The sequence below is a fragment of the Apodemus sylvaticus genome, chromosome 2 (assembly GCF_947179515.1).
Source record: "Apodemus sylvaticus chromosome 2, mApoSyl1.1, whole genome shotgun sequence".
NCBI lineage: Eukaryota > Metazoa > Chordata > Mammalia > Rodentia > Muridae > Apodemus > Apodemus sylvaticus.
In genome coordinates, this window is record NC_067473.1 from 28,217,171 (window position 1) to 28,236,310 (window position 19,140).

General features: G+C 39.2%; 1 pseudogene; it reads left to right on the top strand.

The window, feature by feature from the left end:
• The first annotated feature begins 2,261 nt into the window (after nucleotides 1–2,261).
• On the top strand, nucleotides 2,262–17,734 carry LOC127677834 (60S acidic ribosomal protein P1-like; annotated as a pseudogene).
• Nucleotides 17,735–19,140: the final 1,406 nt, after the last annotated feature.

Sequence of the window (19,140 nt, forward strand, 5' to 3'; positions counted from 1 at the left end):
GTCAAAAGGACAAAATGGCAACCAACAAATTGGGAAAAGATCTTTACCAACACTACATCTGACAGAGGGCTTATATCCAAGATATAAAAAGAACTCAAGAAGAGATATAAAGAGAACTCCAGAGAGCCAAATATCTCCCTTAAAAAATGGGGTACAGAGCTAAACAAAGAATTTTCACCTGAGGAATATTGAATGGCTGAGAAGCACCTAAAGAAATGTTCAACATCCTTAGTCATCAGGGAAATGCAAATCAAAACAACCCTGAGATTTCACCTCACACCACTCAGAATGGCTAAGACCAAAAACTCAGGAGAAAACAGGTGCTGGCATGGATGTGGAGAAAGAGGAACACTCTTCCACTGCTGGTGGGGTTGTAAGTTGGTACTACCACTCTGCAAGTCAGTCTGGTGATTCCTCAGTAAACTGGAAATGATACTTCCAGAGGACCCTGCTATACCACTCCTGGGCATATATCCAGAGGATTCCCCAGCATGTAATAAGGATACATGTTCCACTATGTTCATAGCAGCCCTATTTATAATAGCCAGAAGCTGGAAAGAACCCAGATGTCCCTCAACAGAGGAATGGATACAGAAAATGTGGTATATATACACAATGGAGTACTATTCAGCCATTAGAAACAATGAAGTCATGAAAATCTTAGACAAATGGATGAAACTGGAGAACATCATACTAAGAGAGGTAATCCAGTCTCAAAAGAACACTCATGGTATGCACTCACTGATAAACTGATATTAGCCTAGAAGCTTGGAATACCCAAGACACAATGCACATATCAAATGTTGCCCAAGAAGAAGGAAGGAGTGGCCCCTGGTCCTGGAAAGGCTCAGGGCAGCAGTGTTGGGGAATACCAGGACAGGAAAGTGGGAAGGGGTGGATTGGAGAACAGGGGGAGGGAATAGGGATCATGGGACTTTTGGGGAGGGGGGATCTAGAAAAGGGAAACTCACTTGAAATGTAAATAAAGAATATATGGAATAAAAGATTGCATTAAAAACCTTTCTAAATTAAAAAAAACTTACTGTCTTAAAGAGGCAGTATTAGGTTTTACTGACATTTCTGCCTTCTTTTTCCTGATTCGATTAAACTTTACTCATTCTTTTCACAGTCTCTTCGTTCTATTTCATTTTGATTAATAATTGCCTATTGATGTCTAGACTCAGTATCTACAGAAGCTGCTCAGGTGGTCAGAGAGCAGTCTCAACTGATTCCTTTTGCCTCCCTCCCCCCCCCCCACACACACATAAACAGAGTTCTTAAATCTCAAGTATCCCTCCATGGACCAATGTAATTCTCCTGTGACAAATTCAAAGTTCACTTCTCTTTGTTATTATTTACTATTCCAAATCTCTCTTAGGTTCAAAGGCAAGAAAATAGTTTTATTTCTTCCTTCAGGTTCTGATAGTCAATGACTTCATCATTGTTACTAATAGATTTTTCTGTTCTCTACGTGTTTATCAATAGAGGATATTTCTGTTATACCAGTTTATCATCTTGGTAGAACAAAGAATTTAGAGGTTTTTTGGGGGAAAGAGGGTTGGTGTTGTTTTGTTTTTCTTTTTGTTTTCCTTAACTTAGATTTTTTTTAGACCAGTGGACTAAATATTAGATAAATAAACATCCATCCTCTTGGACAATTCTACTATTGATGATTCTATAGAAGGCATGGGTGCCAGGAGCTTTGCTTATCCTACAGTGTAACTAGGTTACAGATGCAGAAGCCTAGGATTGTAGAGGCAGGAAATCCAGGTCCCCACATCACACATTTCTTCAAGAGTATAGGTGGATGTATGTCAGTTTAATCCATTCAGGAGAGATATGATTGTCTCCCAAAGCCTACCGTCTGTCTGTCTGTCTGTCTGTAGCCTTTTCTACTGTTCGGCAGCTTCTATTTCCAACAGGAGACTGCTCATTCAAGGAGAGTAAACAAATCCTTAAGGGCAAATATATACCTCTGCTTTAGAGTTAAGGCAGAAGGACTGTGCACCACTTCGGAAGGCTGGTTCCAAGCATGAAGATGCGATTCAATGTTGCCTGAGGACAGAGAGCAAGCAGATGAGCTACCTCTCACAGTTCTGCACAGTGCCTCCCAGTGCTGGCAGAGCTCCCCGTGTCCCTGGGATCTGCAGAGCGTGGCCAGCCAAATGAAAGAGGAAGTTTGCAATTAATTAAAAATAAATGAAAACAAAAATCTTCCCCCAGTGGCTGGCTTCTCATCTCGGTTGTAATCCACAGTCAACATGGGGCAGCCACGTGGGCATTTACCAAATGGAAAAGGTACGGGACTGTGTCGAGAGAGCCCACAGACTGTCGCTCCGGACCACACTAATAATTCTTTTAAATCCTCTCATTCCACCTAGTCAGGAGACACGACAGCGTTTTAAATCTGAGTGACCCATATAAATTACCTTTCTACTCATCCGGCTGTGAAATTAACAGTCTAGGAAGACAGGTCCCGTCAAGGTTGCATTGCTGAACTGATGGGGGCTCCAGAATACTTGCAGGTAAAGAAAGAAAAGACACCCCCATGGGTGAGAAAACTGGAAAACTATGCTTCTACTATCCCAGCCGACTTTGACTTAAGAATCTGAGTCTGTCTTGCCTGGGATCCCCAAGGGAAGGGTGTTCACTGAGAAGACATGAGCTGGATGACACAATCTGTTGAGTAAGACAAATGGCAATGGTCCTGGAGCTTCTAGCAAGGGAGTTGAGGAGGGAGACATACAAGTCCCTCCAATAGGCTAAACCACAAGATCTAATTCAAAGTTTAAAACCACAGATTAACTCCTCATCCTCAGTGATACCTGAACTCACTGGTTCCTTGCATAAAACACTTAAATTTTTTGGTCCATGTTCTCTAAAAGTTGAAACACTGCTATATGTATTTAGTTGAGTCTCATAATGAAGCTGCATTAGTGAATTACATTCAACATATCATTTTGTGCTCTGTAGAAATGTGGTTTGGAAACAGGAGAACCCACGTTGTGCTCCTAAACGCCTATAAGGTATGTTACAGCTTCAGCCATCCCTGCAAGGACAAAGTCAATCATTTCTTTCCTATCCCAACATGTGGACTTTAATCTTGACTTTGAGGAGAAGTTGGTTAAAGTCATTTTACCAGGAAATAAATCCTGGTTTCATCAATAAATCCCTACATCCTATTTGATGAAAGACAACAGAGGGAGTTAAACCACCTGTGCTCTCCATTGCAAATGCATATGCAAGCATACACACACATGCATACTAGACTACAGTAAGGACAGCTGTAACTATGTCTTTTGTGGACTGCCGGGAGTTGGTCAAATGCCAGTGGAAGATGGAGTAGATCATGAGAATGTTGACTACATTAAGTGTCAGTATACCAGAGAGGCACAAAAATGGTTCTCAAGTGATGCTACTACTTACCATGATGTTAATATTGTTGATGTGAAGAATCACACTGGTGACTTCCTTTTTTTTTTCTTTTTGGTTCTACAATTTGTAGCTCAGAGAGGTCACATCAAAGACTACTGCCCTTGAGACAAAACTGCAATTTAAACCAATGTCTGACTCTATAGTGATTCAATGTCTTTCTTGATTTGTTTGATAATGAATATGGAAGTTGGATGCTTTTATTGGGTTTTATTGGATACCACGGCCCCAAAACTCAATTACAACTTACCCATTGTCCACAGAGAGAGGATTCACATAATCAAAATCCACTGTAGCCCCCCTTTCTATTCCAAACTCCCATTTCTACAAGGAAAACAAGAACATCATATGAGGATTTGTTCTGCAAACCTTGAGATCATGGTCCCTGTCCTGGTAGCAAAAGCCTCAGGCTCAAAGAGCTACTTGCAAATGGACTTTAATGGCAAAGTTGGGGCTATAAACAGGGCACACAGACACCCAGATCAATGTATTTTATTCTGTGGCCACACTTAGGAAAGCATTTTCAAGATAAGGAAATTGTTTTTCTTCATCTTTCATCTGCCTCAATAATCCTCAATTCAGAATACTCTAGAAAAAAATTGCAAAACTTGAAATGCTTTCTTCCCTCCCATAACAGCCAGCGTGTTTGTAGCTGAAGCTTTCTTCTACCATGAAGGAGAAAATCAAGGCTTTTAATGAAATTGCTTATAACTTTTCTTACAGGAAGAAAGCAACATATCAAACAACTATATTTTGTCCTTTCTACTCCAATAATGAAAGTTTTAATGAGTCTCTGTTGATAATTTACTCAAGTTTTAACCTGGCTAGAGAGTTTGATCTTATATATGTAATGCACATATAATATATACATGAATATACGTAATACACACATACACACATATATTATATATATATATATGTATATATATATACAATATACATAATATAGGTGAGTTTTGGTAGATAAGTTGTGTTCTGACAATCTGTATTGTAGAAATTAGGGATGATAGGTAATACATTTGAGACAAAGAGTGCTTGAATGGAATGCTTATATTGCAAGTTAAAAAAAACTTTGCTTTGTAGAAAGTAAAACTAAAAATGATATTTTTAAAAAATAAGGGCAAGTTAGTAGAATAATCCTGTAATCTCAGGTATTTAGAAATCTGAGTCAGGAGGATCATAAGTTCAAAACCTATCTGGACACACACACACACACACACATATATATATATAAATTTCACATATATATCGATAGATAGATAGATAGATAGATAGATAGATAGATAGATAGATAGATAGAATGAAAAAAGAGGTCTGGTGACATAATTCAGCAAATGGAGTGCTTATTTAGTACATAGAAGATCCTGGATTCAATTCCCAATACCCCAAAGTGTGGAGGGCTATGTAAAATAATTTTAAAAATCTCTGAAGTAACTTTTCCTATGCAGCTACATATGAACCAATAAGTAAACATTAACATATGAAGAAATTTTAAGCCTTTGTTTAAATATAACTAAAATTATCTAGTTTTATTGGGATTTCTTTTAAATGGCTTAGAAACAAACATTTGAACAACTGATGCTATTTTCTCTGTACCCCAAACCCACTCCTCTTCACTCAGTTCCCAAGAGCTGTGAATCTGCAAAACGTATTGCTGCTTCGCAAGCTGAATCCTGTTTGGTTTTACCAGTAGGAGACACTGGATAATGGAGAAAGGAAAAGAGACACCACCGTCATTTCTGACTCATGTTGGGCATCCCTCTGACTTTGGGAGGCATTCTTAAACATACTGTGACCCTTCTTCTCTGGGGATCAGACCACCAATCAAGGAATTCCCGGTTCAGAAGAGGCCTTCCTCCAAGCTGTCTCAGTAGGAGGATCCCTCCCAGTTATCTGAGTTCCAGCCTGACATAGCTATATTCTGAGGGACTAACATGAAACCAATTCAACACTTCTCAGCAATCTGCAAAACTCTGCCTTCAAAGTCTTTTATCCCCAGTCCTGAAGTGGTGTTGGCCTTCTGTGGTCATTTGCTCTGTATTGCCTCCATATTTGCTCCTTCCTCCTTCCTTCCATCCTCCAGTTTCTTTATAACAAATTTTCTACATTCAATAATCCCTATGGTATCCAAACCTTGATATAGTATTAAAAATGAGAGTATGTAAGGAGAAATATGTGGAATTTCTAGCCCAGAAGAAAGACGTAGCAATGAGGAACACTAAAGCAGAAAGCTCATTGCTAGTACCTTGAGCCAAGTAAGAAAATGAGGGAATTTGGAGGCAAATACAGTTGCCTTAGTATGTGAAGGGCTGTCAACCTGCAGCACAACTAGAGTTACAAAAAGTACCAAGGTTTTACAGCCAAGCACTTAATGAGACAACACAACAGAGCAGAACTTTCTTTGCCACAAGAAACTTCTAGCAGCCAAATGCTTGACGAAAGATTGCAGAGAAAAATCAATTGTATATTCTCAAAATGCTAATATTCAATGCTTCTACCCACAGTTGGAAATAAATTGAAAGGTAAAGAAAGGATGTATCCTGGGGCATAGCAGATGACAAGGTTAGTCTGGTAGGCCAAAAGCAACTGGAGACCAATTAGATTGCCTGCAGGATCAAATTGATTACCCAAATATTGATCTCTAAGATGTCTGGGAAAATGACGCAGGTGATCATTGACTAACGAGCAGCTTCCCGTCAGAAATACCAAAGGCACTGTGAAAGGCAAGATGCTGTTTTAAGAATCTAATAATGCAGAGCTGAAGCACCAATTGTTTTGTCTCTTCTTGCTGCAGTAGAGTTGAGTGCTCTAGGGGAGGTGCACTGGCATACATGCAATACAAAAGACTGGAAAGGAAGCTAGACTCTTCAAAAACCAGTTCTTCCCATATGATAATCCCAAGCTTTGCTGGGGTTATCCTGCTCAGTATTCCATTGTAAGGACCTGGGAATACCTAAGAGCAGTTCAGTCTCTTGCCACGTTTATAATACAACAGCAAAGTCAGACTGGAATCCCAGGGTCGCCAAACTGGAACTGTTACAAGTTCTATGGCACAACCCAGGTTGACCTTTTCTTCTAGAAGAGAAGATTTTTAATTGTTAAAATTCCCAAATACAGTGAAGTACTGCACAAGAAAAGTGTCAGCACAAGGAAGATCTTGCCCTCCATTCCCCAGCCCCTTTCTCCCATATTCTTAAGGTCCTCTAGTGTGACACTCCCTGGAAATGGCTCTAGTGCATCTGAGAACATTTGCACTCTACTATAAGCAACACTGCTGCTCCCTCAAAAGACCTTGGGATGTGTTGCTCTCCACATTCAGCCAGAAAGTACTAGAGAAGAGAAAGGCATCCAAAGAGTACATGAGCTCTGAGGTTTAGCTCAGACCCAGGACCCTAAGGAAAGGTTTCTGGAATATCTCACCAGGTTTTGGTTTTGGTTTTGGGGTTGTTTTTTTTTTGTTGTTTTTGTTTTGTTTTGTTTTGTTTGCCCAAGCAACATTTACAAGTGCAAACAGAACAAGATCCATCCGAAGAATCCATATTAAAATCCAAAGCTGAACAGCTGTTTCCTAATGCACTGTGTGATGAAGAGGCCTCCTCGCTGGTTTGTGCCCTTCAGAGAACAGATTCTGCAGTAGCTCTCTGTGATTGCCATGGCGTGTAAGGGCTCTTCACATTTAAAAAAAAAAAAAAAAGGCTAGTGTGTATGTTGGAGGGGGAAGCGTGCATGAGTTCCAAGCAAGCATATGGAGGTCGGAGGATTGGTCTCCTGAGCTGGTTTCTCCTTCTTCTACGATGATCCATGGGATTAAACTCAGGTTATCAGATTCACAGTACAAGGAGGAAAGCACTTTTGCCCACTAAGTCACCTCAGCAGCCCAGGGTGCTTCCCTGTCCATGGCTTGCTCTTAAACAGCTGCCATCAAATTTTACTTTCCCTATGCTTGCTCAGATGACTCGGAATGCAGCTGTGCAGAGGCCTGTTGTCAAGTAGTAGAGGGGAACAGCAAAGCGAAAGCACTGACTTCACCCTCCATCCACACTGTTCTGAGAACCTAGCTGGTGAATTGCATTTCTTCGTTGTAGCAAGAACAGAATCTTGTGTTCATCCAGTGAATTCAGAGAAAGTTAATATTTTTTCCTAAAAGTTCTTAGCAAAATATTACATGAGAAAGCCAAAGGATTCAGCATTCTATGGACAACCACATGTTTGTAAAAAAAAAAAAAAAAAAAAAAAAAAAAAGCTGACACCATACTAAGGTACTTGTTAAGGTATGCCATACCAAGGTTACTGATCACTAATTTAACAGAGATACAGTAAAGACAAGCTTGTTGCTAAAAATAAAAATAAAACTAGTATAGACCATAGTATTTTAATCTCATGGTAGTGCTGAGCTGAGGGTCAGAATTAAATAGCATTCCAAACTATCTTCATTTGATAAGTGACAGGTTAACAAGTAGACTGAAATATGACAACGTCATGTTCCTTCTATGGTGCCATTGTGTAAGATGACCCCACGGCACTGCAACTCTGACCATGCAGGGCAGAACTGAATTCTCACTCTCACTCTTGTGAATCTTTCCCAGCTTTTAGTTGTAGTCAGACTCTACTGCTGCCAATAATTCTTCTTAATTATATACCAGCTGTGCTCTCTCTACCCCCCACGAATCCTTCACGTTTATTTTTTTGTCTGTGTTGGCAATTTCCCTGTCACAGACAAATCCCCACTCTGCTAAGGAGAGATGGCATTTCTGTCATGGTTCCACGGCTGAGCTTACTGTGGCAGAGCAAAATTCGACCTGCTTACTGCTTGGATGATTGGTTGAAGGATTGATTCAAAGTCACTGAGTGCCCCCACAATCCTTCTCGTAGTAGGAGGAGCCTGCAGTTTTGTTTTGCCATTCAGGCATTCCAACTTAGCAGTTAGTTTTGCCAAACTATTCTCTTGAATTGCATGTGCAGGTCAACCCAGGGAAGGTGTACAAATAATTAGAATTATTATGTGGGAGATCTCAACCAATCAGAACTATGCAGGATACCAGAGGCTATCTAAAGGTCAAGCATTAGTCTTCTAATTGATGGACTAATGAAAGTGTTCAAAATCATATAAGGCACTGTTAGGGTGAAATAATCAAGACAAAGTTTCTCTATCAGCTACTTTTAATCAAAGTATTTAATAGCTTAATAACTAATATGGGTGGACTATGCAGAGTGTTAATCATCAGCACCATGATGTGCCCCTAACCTTCAAATTCAGTAATTGCCAACAAGAAAAATTCATCAGTTCCTAGGCATTGATGTAAAGAGGATTGAGTCCCAACTCTATTGTATAGAAGTTTTTAAATACACAGAGTGTCTGTTTCTTCTCCCAACCTTGGGTTATCAAGGATTCATCTATATTTTAGAAACAATGGGACAAAAAAAAACAGAATATTATTTCTAAACTGAAGCTTAAAGTAACTTACATTATAGTTACTTCACAGCACCTGAGTTTTGAGTAGTGATATTTGTCATTTCTTAGGCTTTCTTTGACCATGCTAACATTATTACAAATACTTCTTATTGATTTATATTCCACTTAGTCCCAAGAAAAATACTTAAGAAAACTAGAAAAAGATACAATCCAATAATATAAAATACATTCCCTGTAAGTGATTCGAATTTGATAAAGTGAAAGAAATAAAGGTAGAGTCAGGAGTGATGTTAGTGTACATAAAATCCTTTCTGTTAAGCCTGATAAATTTGGAATAAGTGAACTATGGATTTAGGCTATCAGCTTTCTAGCAGATAAAATGCTGAGGGAAACAAACATCCGCTATAAAATATTCAGAAAGCAGAGATCCAAACAAGCCAACTGTTCACAGAAACCAACTGACTCATTCTCGTGAGACTATCAACAGCAAGAGAATCTGCTTAAAGCAAAATTCTTCTACATGCTGCATTTTTCAATCAGAAATTTGATGTAAAAAGGCAGCAAGGGGAAAACAAACTCGATCAGAGTTTCTGCTTGCACTAAGCTCTATTTATTCAAGCCTGTCTTCTTCCAGAAAGTTCCAGGAGATGTAAACTCATCTTGGGGTGTGAGGTTAGTATTTCTAAGACATTCCACACCATTGGTCAGCTGGATTGGTTGGTCTGATCTGGTGTCCCTGTCTCCCATCTCCACTCCCTGGGCATCCACCCTGAAGCTGCATATTGGGTCAAAGACAACTGCTCTCTGTTCAAGGGTATAGGAGTAACCTACTCGAACCTCAAAACAAGCTCTCAAACTCAGTAAACCTGGAAGTTTAAAATACTAGGTAAAATACTAGGTACGGCTGTCAGATTCTTATTGATGCAATGGCATAACCAAAGAATCCACATAATGGAGGAAAGCTGGTCTTGGCTCACAGTCTCAGAGGTGTCAGGGCATGGACAGTTGGCCTCTGATTTGGGGTCAGTAGCATAGCAGGACATGATGCACTGTGAAGCAAAGCCACTCACCTCATGGTTACTGGGTAGCAGAGCTATGGGGACTGGGAAGGGATGGGCTGGGGTGCCAATATCTCCTTCAATAACATGCCCTCATGGACCCAACTTTCACTGGCCTCCATCTAAAGTTTCCACCATTTCTAAGTAGTTCCGCCATCCAAGGACCTTTAGTGTACTAGCCTTGGAGGACACTGAAGATCCAAACCATAAGACTGAGTTATACAGTCTGACCAAAATGTCCCCATTAGTGATAGGTAATGACTAAGAACTCTCAGAACCTAAATGAGATAAACATGCATTTACATGTAATGTGTTTGATGTTTGGATTACTTAAAAGAAAAAAAAGCCAAAATGTCAAAGCCAAACTTAAACCTTGTAAACATGCCTTAGCATCAGCTATCGCAGACCTGAAATCCCATTTTGTACAATTATGTGTAAGTCCATTTAATTTGAAATTCAATTTAGGCACTCTTAACTCTAAATAATTCCACAGCGAGAGTGCTTTCTTTTAGTATACATTTGGGACATGTTCCTTTGTGTTTCTGGGGAGAATGAAATGTGGTGTTTTTTTTAATATTTTTGATAATTTGATATAATCTGCTTTAGCGATTCAGAGCCAGTATGCATTTCAGAGGCATTTACTAAAAATGTATACTAATAAGAAAGACTTGCTCCCTCCCTCCTGTCCCTGAGAAGCTTCTCAGAGAAAATAAGAGGATGAGATTTCCTCAAATTGTTTCTCACTCTCTTTCCCTGTCCCAATACACTACATCAGAGCTGTCAGGAAACACATGACAGAAAGCTACTCAAGGAGGATCTTACTTCTTTCAGTTCATGGTTTATAGAGTTTAGCACAATATGGTAGCAACTGACTCCCTGGCAGGAGTTGGTCAAGGAGTGGCTTGTTCTTCGCCTCTCCACAGGACAAGCAGCAGAGAGCACTCAGCAAGAATCTGGGCTGAGCTATATACAGCAAATAAGGCAGGTGCCCCTCCTCTGATAAAGCCCTATTTCCTAAATCTGCCACCAGCCATGAGCCCATCTGTATCATACATGAAGACAACGCAGAATGTAATCCTTTGGGTGGGGCTGGAAAAGACTTGAGCTTGAAGCATCACCATCACACCTCAAGACCTCAGCATCCACAACCACTCAGAGACTGGCATGGCCTTGAAAGAAGAAACTCCACCAATTTAAAGCAACAGTAAGGAATACAGCAAGCATGTATCTATTTTAGTCATTTTGCGGTCGGTCTGCGACATAGTCATGTCTTCTCTAACTCCATGGATTTTGCACAGTAACTTTACTAGCATGTGGTAAGGTTGAATTAGTTTGCTCTTTTCAACCTTTAGTATTTAGATCATATAATTAATGTTTCTTTAATCTCTTTAAAAATGCAGAAGCGTTGAGGAAATACACAATATAATTGAGCGTAGGGAAGTCCATTTCTAACTTACCTAAGTCACCCATCAGACTTCCTTTAATAAGCCCATGAGCCAAGCTCCCCTGGCTCATTAATCCTGAAACAGAAAGGCAACCCCAAAGGGAGAAACACTTGATGTATTTAAAATGTTGAATACTCTTGCAGCTCTCTCTCTCTCTCTCTCTCTCTCTCTCTCTCTCTCTCTCTCTCTCTCTCTCAAAATTATATTTAAATTTTCTGTAGGAGAACAAGTTTTTCATAGCATTGAGTGTTTCCCCATCAGCACTGGTGCCCTTTATGAGTCCATAGAAACCTTTCCTAATCAATAATAAAGAAGAGAAAAGGAAAGGAAGGGGGGAGGGAGAGGAGGAGGGAGGGGGAAAGGAACATAGAGCAAGAGGGAAGCTGATGTGCATAAAAATAAAAAGAAGTAAGTCAGTTATTTGTATTAGTGCAACTTGAAACTTCATGTCTTTTAATCTATTACTTTTTTTTTATTACTTAGGACTCCTTTTACCCTGCCTTGAACAATAAGATAAGATATTGCATTTTCAAACAAATGGCGATCTCATTATTTATTATCTCCAGATAGCTGTTCACTAGTGACACTTGACTTCATTCTTTTCTGGTCTCTTATTCTGATTATTATTTTTTATTATTCTGCTCACTGTAAGAAACTCTCAATTGTAGCCACGAACATATCCCAAATGAGACCTATGTTGTCAAGTGTTAACAGCAGCATTCTAGGCATGACTTCAGTATTTAACATCTTATGCTAATTCTTAATTTTGTTCCAAGGCTTTGGGAAAAAAATTATCAATTTGTAACTCATGCCTCAAAGGGGCAGTGGTCTTTACATTTTTGTCGGTTTCTCCATGCTGTTCTGAAAAACAAAACAAAACAAAAAACCAAACAAACAAACAAATGTCCTTAAAATCTCTCAGAAATATCACAGGACTACATATAAGCATAACATAATGAAATTTGCTCTGGCTTGAAACAAAATAATTGATGTGTGATTATGTGATTTGTTTTTCTATTGTTGGCAATACAATTGCATTGCTACTAATTGAATTGTGTCCCCAAACCTTTATCTTGGACTCCTAAATCCCAGTATAGTGATGCTTGCAGAGGAGACTGGAGAAGTAATTACAGGGAGATAGGGCCTTAGGTGTTTCAACCTCCAAAACCATAAAATTGACTTCTCTATTTGAGCTACCAAGTCCATGGTATTTTGTCGTATCAGCCCAGGTAGAATAATTTACACCAAAAGCTTGACTTTGACATCTTAACTGCAGTCAGCTTATGATTACCAAGATGATTATGTCTGCTCACGAGGGCCTTTAAAATTGAACGAGCATTTTCTAGTCATTTTCATTCCCAACCATTACAACTGTCATATGTGACATAAACTTGATCAGGCAGGAAGATTAAAATAATAGCATGATATGAGGTGTGCCAGTAACCACTAAGTCAACTCAGGAACCCAACATCACCTCAGATTCACAGCTTGATCCTTTAGACCCACCCAAACTCATCTTCTCTGAATCATGGATGTCTAGGAAGGATGTCAAATGCAAAGGATTCAGTGCTATGAAACTAACTTATCGCCACTTGGCTTTAGTTATTTTTCTATCAAAGTTCATTTAGTACTGCGCCATATTCTTTAGATGTTAGGATGATCCCTCTTTAACCAAAAACCAAAGTCTATTTCTCTTTGGTTTTGGTTTGCTTTTATTTTTGTCTGGTTGAGTGTTTGCAGTGTTGGGAACTGAACTCTCGACTTTTTCATGTTAAGTAAGCCCCCCTGTCATGTTGCTGAACTCCCCTTATGGCTCTCTTTATTTTTTTTCCTGGCACCTGGCATGGAGCCAGGCACAAATGGGACCACCACTGTTTGCTTAGTTATTGATGGAAGAAAATGGGACATCATGAGGCTTACCATAGAAGGTTTTTAAACAGAATCCTATCAGAGAAGATAGCAGGCTTAAAAATAGAACACTAATGGGTAGCCATGATTAGTATTATTTCACTGCCCAGAGAAGTAATCTCTTTGGAAAGCAATTGTGATAATTCCTCAGACACATTCTACCTCTAAGTTTGTATAAGACTAAATCACTGTCATTTTGGTAGGCTACATTCTTATGGCTTATTTGACATAAAGCTACTGACTATTAATGAATCTCTTATAGGAAGATAAGTAGCCTATTTTAGAGATGCTGTGTGATCAGACCACGGGAAAACCAGGTTGAAAATGGAGAGCATGGACCCCTAAAAAAAAATCAATGTTTATAGCTTACTTATAAAAATAACTTTTCTAAAGCCAGGTATGGTGGTGCAGTCCTGTAATCTCAGGAATCTAGAAGCTGAGACAGGAGAATTACCAGGACTAGTCAAGGAAAGCCAAGGCTATATAGCAACACTTTGTCTAAAATCTACCACAACAAATCTGCCTTTTTTTTTTTTATTATCGTCTTCATTTTCATTGCCAATGGTAAAACCTTTCCCAATTTCTGCCCCCCTCTCAAAAGCCCCATCCCCAAAGATTCCCTACCCCTCCTCCCACCCCCTGCCTCCATGTATATGCTCCTCTACCCGACACACTCCCACCTCCCCTCCACCCCTCCACCCCCCCTATCCATTTCCCTTTGTTGGGGCCTCTATTGAGCCTTCACCTGACCAAAGACCACTCCTCCCACTGATGCCCAACAAGGTATTCCTCTGCCACATTTTTGACTGGAACCATGTGTACCCCTTGGTTGATGGTTCAGTCCCTGGGAGTCTTGGGGTGTCTGGGTGTCCAAAGTCATTGTTCTTCCCATGGGGCTATAAACCCCTTCAGCTCCTCCAGACCACCCTCCAGATCCTCCATTGGGGACCCCAAGTCCAGTCCAATAGTTGGTTGCTAGTTTCTGTCTCTGCATTTGTAAGGCTCTGGCAGGGCCCGTCTGAAGACAGCCATGGCATGCTCCTTTCAAAAAAAAAAGGAAAAAAAAAAAAAAAGAAAAGTCAGATTTATTGTGGTAGTTTTTAGACAAAGTGTTGCTATGTAGCCTTGGCTTTGGGCTGGGGAGATGGCTCAGCCATTAAAGGCTAGACTCACAACCATAAAAAATCTGCCTTTTCTATTAACTTTGAATTATAAATTCTCCTGGTTAAACAAGTTCATGAATATGCTTAGGAATGAATAAATAAAACAATGATATGGCATGTGTAAAGTATTTATTGATATTGGTATCAGATTAGTTTATGGAGTCAACAAAAATAATCTACACACACAAACACACACACACACACACACACACACACACACACACACACACACACTCCAATCATTACTAATGAAGATATGAAGTAGCTTATAAAGACAAGGACTGATGGGAAATTTGAAGCACAGTAACAGCTTTTAGGATCAGGTTATGAGATTGGGGTTGAAGAACTTCTTGTATGGAATCTATAAATACAGTTCCAGTTGTTTGCTCAACAGCTTATAAGGAAGATTAAAAGAGGAACGGAAGTACACAGCTCAATATCTTTGCATGCAGTTATCAAAGTGCTGGCTCCAATCCGCTCCCCCATGAGTCAGGAGCAAGGCAATGCAATCTCATATTGAGTACTTGTAAGTGAATATCATGTCTCAAAATGACATTCCCTTAAGAGTCTTGTTACATAAATTCCCTTCCTCTTCCCTTCTTCTTCCTCTTCTTCTTCTTCTTTTCTTCTTCCTCTTCTTCTTTTCTTCTAATTTTCTTCTTTTCTTATTCTAATTTTCTTCTTTTCTTTTTCTTCTAATTTTCTTCTTTTCTTCTTCTAATTTTCTTCTTCTTTCTTCTTCTCCCTCTTCCTCTCCTTCTCCTTCTCTTTCTCCTCCTTCTTCTTCCCCTTCTCCTCATTTTCCTTCCCCTTCCCCTTCCCCTTCCCCCTCCTCCTCCTCTTCTTGTTCTTCTTCTTGTTGTTGTTTCTTATTCTTCTTTTTCTTCTTCTTCTTCTGATTCTTCTGCTTCTTCTTCTTCTCCTCCTCCTCCTCCTCCTCCTCCTCCTTCTCCTCCTTCTCCTCCTTCTCCTTCTTCTGATTCTTCTTCTTTGGAGTATCAGGTGTCTAAGGCTAACCATCAACAGCCCATGCCATTTGAACTTCTGATCTTCCTCTCTTTGTTTTCCAAGTGCTATGATTACAGGCATGCACCACCACACCTGGTTTATGTGGGTGGTGCTGTTAACTGGACATATTATCCATGCTAAACAAGAACTCTATCAGCTGAGATGCATCCCCATGTCCTGTTTCTTATCGATTTTACCCCGAATAGCCTCCTGCTTTCACAGGCTCAGAAAACATGCTTTACCCCTTCACCATTGTCTACATTTCAATTTATCTTTGGGTATTAAGCTGGGATTCCTAGGGGAGAATGCTGGAAAAGGAGATGAGAGCAGGCATCTTTTAGCAGTACCTGCAACTGTGTTCCATGATGTATTTATTGATTTTATCACTTATGTTCATCAAAACCTACCTGATTCTGTTAACTATTTTTCTGACTCCACTGCTAATCCTTCTTTATTGTTGAGCCTTCATTTGTGGTAGGTCTTTTGACTCCACATTGCCCAAATGTGCTCTTGCTATTTTTTTCTGTTTTTCAACTGATCCATCACTAAAATAAAAATGAAACAGATGTTTCAGAGATAGAGTAAACTAAGACTAATTTATTTTTGAGTTAGAGTCCTTTTGAGTTATATCCTTTTATATTAAAACTGCTATTTTTGTTTAGTTGCATTGTCTTAATTATCTTCTTTGCCTAGAATATCATCGGTTTTTTTTGTTGTTCCTTCATGATTGTACAGCCAATTATTACTGATGATCTTATGAACATACCTCTCATTTTGTTTTTCAAAATTTGCTTAGACAGTCAGAGAAAAATGTATATAAAAACTAAATCATCTATAACAGTGCTTTGCAGATTCCTAAAATATGACCATTTGGGCTTTAGTACCTCATCCTCTAAAAACTAAGTGTCAAACCACAATCAAAGATTAGCTTATCAGATCACACATATTAGCTTGAGTGACTGGTATGAGGTGAGAGAAAAGGGATTTGGAAGATGCATTTCCTGCAATAAAATATTCCTCTCATTCCCTGTAGTACCTTCAGGTCTACCAAATTATGTTAAGCCTGCTTCCCAGTTGAAGAGAAACAAATTAAGGTAACTATAAACAAGGTGTCCTGAAGCTTAGTGTGCTTAAAACCCGCCCTGGAACCTTCCTCGACATGAACATTTCCAAATCTTGTCTCAAGACACTCTTGGAGGGGATCTTCAAGAAATTGGATTTTTGGAGAGTTTATCAAATACTCACAGGTGATTCTAATGCAGAAGCTTCATGTCGTACACTGGACTCCATAGTCTAGAAGGAGGCCTAAGGAGATAGAAAATTTGCTAAAAGTTATTTTAGAAACCCAATTGTGGAACGCCATGAAGTAATGGGGACATGAGAAAGGTCAGCAGCGTATTTGCTACAGCTTAGAGAAAAATTCAGAGCAAAAAGTAAGTCATCAGTCATTTATCTGTGAGATATTTCCACTTAGAGACTTATATCATTAGAAAATTGGCTTAGTCTATCTTAAAGGTGGTATTTCAAGATAGTAAAATACTAATAGCAAAGCAAAAATATTGCACAACCAAACCTATCAATAAGAGAGTTTGTTTAACAAAAGTTTATATGGCACTTATTAAGAAATACATAACCTGGGCTCAGTGGTTAAGAGCAGTGACTGTTCTTCCAGAGGTCCTGAGTTCAGTTCCCAGCAACCATATAGTGGCTCACAACCATCTGCAATGGGATCTGATGACTTCTTCTGGTGTCTCTGAAGAGAGCAATAGTGTACTCATATATATTAAATAAATAAATAAATAAGTAAATAAATAAATAAATAAATAAATAAATAAATCCTTTTTTAAAAAGATTTAAAAAAAAATAACCTTTCCTCTCAGTTACCACCAAGATGCTAAGGCCGCATTGGGGTGAGTCCCTCACTTCAGCAGGCTACTAGTACCTTGCAGGCAGTCCACAACATAGCCTCTGTCTCCCACTCTCCTGCATCTACTCTGTCCTCATCCTGCAGGACAACGATGAGGTGACAGTCCCAGAGGATAAGATCAATGCCCTCACTAAAGCAGCTGGTATCAGTGCTGAACTTTTCTGGCCTGGGTTGTTTGCAAAGGCCCTGGCCAACATCACCATTGGGAGCCTCAGCTGCAGTGTAGGGCTGGTGAGCCCACTCCAGCAGCTGGAGTTTCAGCTTCTGGTGGTCCAGCCCCATCTACTGCTGCTGCCCCGGCTGAGGAGCAGAAAGTGGAGGCAAAGAAAGAAGAATCCGAGGAGTCAGCTGATGACATGGGCTTTGATCTTTTTGACTAAACTGCTTTTGTTAATATGACCAATACAGAGTAGAACCTGTAAAAAAAAAAAAAAGGAAAAAAGAAAGGGAGGAAGGAATAAAGAAAGAGAGAGAGAAAGAAAGAGAGAAAGAAAGAAAGAAAGAAAGAAAGAAAGAAAGAAAGAAAGAAAGAAAGAAAGAAAGAAAGAAAGAAAGAAAGAAAGGAAAGAAAGAAAGAAAAGAAAGAAAAGAAGGAAAGAAAGAAATGAAAGAAAGAAGAAAAATAAATGAAAGAAATACATAATGCTAAGCCCCTTGTGGGGTTTATCATTTCATGATCATTTTAAGGAAACACTAGGGAGGCCAAGCAAATCAGACTTATTCACAGAACATGTGCTATGAAGAGCTTTAAGTCACACATGTGTAAGCTATAATGATTCATAGAGATGCATGAAATTATGTAAGATGAAACTAGGAAAGTCACAACATAGTGATAAGCTAGCTTTGCCTTTTTCATAAGGTGATGGGATTTACAAAAGATGATCAGAGATTACTAAAACACAAAACCCACCTTGTATTTGATTGTTCCAATTAAGCAATGCTGTGAACACATAAATCAGGATATTCGTAGGCTGAAACGGAGTGAAGCAAAGTTTGTATATCAACATAATTCTCAAAGAATTTAAAGATGAAATTTTTGAAGAGTTATGTTTTTTATTCTGTATGTGTGTGAGAGAGAGGGAGAGAGGGAGCAGAGAGGAGGAGAGATGGAGAGAGAGAGGGGAGAGAGAGGAGAGAGAGAGAAAGAGAGAGAGAGAGAGAGAGAGAGAGAGAGAGAGAGAGAGAGAGAGAGAGAGAGAGAGAGTTTATAAGCAAGCATGTATACATGACTGCAGTTCTCATGGGATCAAAAAGCGAGAATCAAATTGCCCTAGACTTGGTGTTACAGGTCATTGTGGTGCGTTGTGAGCCACTCGATGGGGGTGCTAGAAATCAAACTGGGGTCCTCTGGAAGAGCAATAGGTGGCCTAAATTTTTAAGCCATCTGTCTAGTCCAAAGAATGAAACTAATTACTCAAAACAAAACAAAACAGCACTATGCATTAAAAAGAGAGAAGAATATCTTTCATGTGAACTATATTATGACTTGATGAGTAACCCTTAGCAGTTTTTATTTGAAACTCAAAAATGTTTTTTTAAACATTATAGCTTAAATTTCACTGTTTTCCTCTAGTTTCTTGTATCAGGTATAGTTAATAAATGCTGGTCAGCTTTTCTTTGCCACCAGGAAGAATACCTGTGTTCTATACCCTAAACCTCCTACAATCTGTAATGAATGATGATTTTAATTATTCCAACACAGACCATCAACAAAAATCTGTTAGAATCCCTGTAGGAATAACCTCTCCGATGAACCAAATTCAACATGAAATTTTGTATAATTCAT